This window comes from Protopterus annectens, chromosome 6.part0 (genome assembly GCF_019279795.1).
Source record: "Protopterus annectens isolate FY-2018-M chromosome 6.part0, PAN1.0, whole genome shotgun sequence".
Lineage (NCBI taxonomy): Eukaryota > Metazoa > Chordata > Ceratodontiformes > Protopteridae > Protopterus > Protopterus annectens.
Window position 1 is genome coordinate 1,571,594,743 of NC_056737.1, and position 3,768 is coordinate 1,571,598,510.

The following is a 3,768-nucleotide window of genomic DNA, read 5'->3' on the forward strand; positions in this document are numbered from 1 at the left end:
ATTTTGTCCCCATGTTTGTGATGATGAGATCTAGTATATTTTCTCCTCTTGTGGGAATGGTGACTAGTTGTTCCATGGCATTTGAATTTATGAACTCCAGGAACCTTTGGGCTTGAAAGTTTGGGCTTGAGTAATGTTCCCAGTCTATATTCGGTAGTTGAAGTCACCCAATATAATGGTGTTTGAGATACATTTATACCCTCCAGTGTCTTCAGGAAGGCTGTGTGGGGTTCCTGAGTTTGAGAGGGTGGCCTGTAGCATGCTACAAATTGTAGAGCAGTTTTGCCTATGGTTAATTGCACCTGGATGGTTTCCGATGCTTGCATTGCCACCAACCTGGAGGTGTGGGTATCCTCGATGAATATGGATACACCCCTCCTTTTGTGGTGTGGTCCGGTTTTGGGGCCGAACGCATGATATGAGGTAAAACCTGATAGTGCCAGGGTGCTCTCAGGAGCCTTGAACCAGGTTTCAGTCACAGCACAGACATCGATGTTCTCCATACTGAGAAGGGCCTCAAGTGCGTGCATTTTGAGATTTAGACTTCTGGCATTGAGCAGCATTACTCTTAGTTTCTTCCCATTTTTGTTTTCTAGGGTGGTAGGTTTAGAATTTGAGCCTTGCCTAAAAAAGGCACTATGGGGGTGGCAAGAGCCTTAGCCAATATCCGGAATCCCAGAGGTGACAGGTGCAAGCTGTCCCTTGCGAAGCAGCATGGCCTGTCAAGCATGTCATCCCAGGCAGACAGACACTGGATCCCCTTTGAATGACACCAGAAATTAAGCCAATTGTTAAAGCTGATCATCTTGTCTCTATGTTGTGGCATCATTCTTGGTGAAAGAAGGATGCTGCTCAGGGTCAGGGTCATACCTGCCTGGGCTACATAATCAGAGAGCTCCTCTATGTCTCTTTTCATGTAGTCCAGGGAGGTACGTCTCAGGTCGTTCACACCAGCATGGACAATGACTGTGTCATATTTGTACTTGCTGTGGAGTGACCCGAGGGTTTGTGTTATGTGGCGGATTCTAGCGCCTGATAGGCAGCTTACTGTGACCCTCTCCTTGTTCAGCCTGGTGAGTGGGACGTCAGTGTGTCTGACTATGGAGTCACCTATGACAAGTATGTTTGGTGTTGTATTTGGCCTTAAGGGCTGTGACTGCTTTGCACGCTGATTTTGTGGTTTATGTGTTGCCTGTGGTGTGTCATGAGGTGGCGGTTGCTTGGGTATCTGCTTTGGAGGCCTCTGCTGTTTAGGTAAATTTTTGCTCAGAGCCTCCGAGTATGTCTTTGTGTGTTTATGTGTTTGATTTATTGTTGTGATACCTTTATGTGAGACTGGTTTTGTGGTGTGTGTAGTTGCCTTCTCCTCCTGTCTGGTCTTGCCAGTCCTGAGTTGAGAGAGCTCAGCCTCCAGTTTGGCTAAATAGCTGCATCTCTAGCAAGTATTTGTGTTATGTGGGAGGAGGAGAGGGTTGTCTGTGTTCATGAGGCAATTGTAACATTGCCTCAATATTCCCAGAATCACCAACTGGACAGGAGAGGACGCCAGCATCTGGCCCTTCGACATGCTAGAGAAATTAAGAAGTTAGGGGTGTAACTGAATAAGAGAGGGCTTAGTAAGGAACTGGGTACTCCGGGGGGGGGGGTTCGCTAGTGAGGGACTTTGTATAATACAGAAGTGCTAAGCCTGAAAAGAAGATGCTTTTAAGACAAGTGCTGAGCTTTTTTTTTTTTTTTGGGAGAAAAAACAAAAAAAGCTTTTTAGGAACAAGTGCTGCACTTTTTAGTAAAGGGATATACTGTTTAGATTACTAGTAGAGCAGTTCTAAGGGAAAAAATGAAGAACAGACTTTATGGAGCCAGAAAAAGTTTAACCTTGTTAAACTGGCACTGCCCGATGCTGCTCTAGTGGCAACTCCGCGCTAAATTGCGCTAAAGCACGCTAAAGCGTGCTTGATAGCAGGGGCTAGAAAGAGCCAGGAATTGACCCAATACGGCCAATAAAACTACAGTTTCAAGTCAGTAACCACTCCCACGGGGGGCAGGGAAGCTGCTCAATGTTTTTTACTGCCACTGATCAACAGAGATACTTTCCTTTAGCCCAAGCAAAAATGGCCTCACAGAAACCTACAAACAGTTCAAGAACAGCAAGCCTGTAACTGAACTTTTTTAAATCTCAGAAAAGTGGGAAAAAAGCAAGATTTTTTTTGTTTTTGTTTTTTCAGAGATAGCAGAGGTTCACAAGTAATATCAAATTATAACAGTGCAGTAAATGACCACACACAAGAGTGCTAGGTCAAAGACAGAAAATATGCAAGTTTGGAGAAAAAACGATTTTAAAATTAAGTGCAAACAGGAAATTCAGTAAACAGCTTTTGGTTGTGCTCTAAATACAGCTACTAATGCAGAAATCAAGTTTAACAAGCCAGAAAATGCTCAAACTAGGCAACTATGCAGAAAAACTTAGCAAATAAACAGAGAAAAAATACTTAAAATCTCAAAAGTGGCTCCCTTCTTCTCTCAGCGTTTTCTCCTCTTGGTGGGATGCTACATCCCTTGCTGATCCCGTTGTATCAGTCAAGCATTGAAAAAAGGTGCATGCTACAAACACTGCTGATCCCCCTGTATCAGTCATGCATTGAATAAATGTGTATGTTATAAATCCTGCTGATCCTGTTGTATCAGTCATGCATTGAATAAAGGTGCATGCTACAAACCTTGCTGATCCCCTTATATCAGTTATGCATTGTGGTGAAATAAACATGCATGCTACAGCCCCTGCTGATCCCCATGTATCAGTCATGCATTGAATAAGGATGTATGCTAAAAACCCTGCTGATACCCTTATATCAGTCATGCATTGAATAAAGGTCCATGCTACTAACCCTGCTGATTCCCTTGTATCAGTCATGTACTGTGGTGAAATAAACATGCATGCTACAGACCCTGCTGAGTCCCTTGTATCAGTCATGCATTGAATAAAGGTGCATGCTTCAAACCCTGCTGATCGCCCTGTATCAGTCATGCATTGAATAAAGGTGTATGCTACAAAACCTGCTGATCCCCTTGTATCAGTCATGAATTGAATAAAGGTGCATGTTACAAACCCTGCTTTTCCCCTTGTATCAGTCACACACTGTGGTAAAATGAACATGCAAACTACAGCCCCTGCTGATCCCCTTGTATCAGTCATGCACTGAATAATGGTGCATGTAACAAACATTGCTGATCCCCCTGTATCATTCCTGCATTGTGGTGAAATAAACACGCATGCTACAGCTCCAGCTGATCCCCTTGTATCAGTCATGCATTGAATAAAGGTGCACACTACAAACCCTGCTGATCCCCTTGTATTGTGGTGAAATAAACATGCATGCTACAGCCCCTGCTGATACCCATGTATCAGTCATGCATTGAATACAGATGTATGCTAAAAACCCTGCTGATACCCTTATATCAGTCATGCATTGAATAAAGGTCCATGCTACTAACCCTGCTGATTCCCTTGTATCAGTCATGTATTGTGGTGAAACAAACATGCATGCTACAGACCCTGCTGAACCCCTTGTATCAGTCATGCATTGAATAAAAGTGCACGCTTCAAACCCTGCTGATCCCCCTGTATCAGTCATGCATGGAATAAAGGTGCATGCTACAAAACCTGCTGATCCCCTTGCATGAGTCATGCATTGTGTTGAAATAAACATGCATGCTACAACCCCTGCTGAGCCCCTTGTATCAGTCATGCATTGAATAAAGGTGCATGCT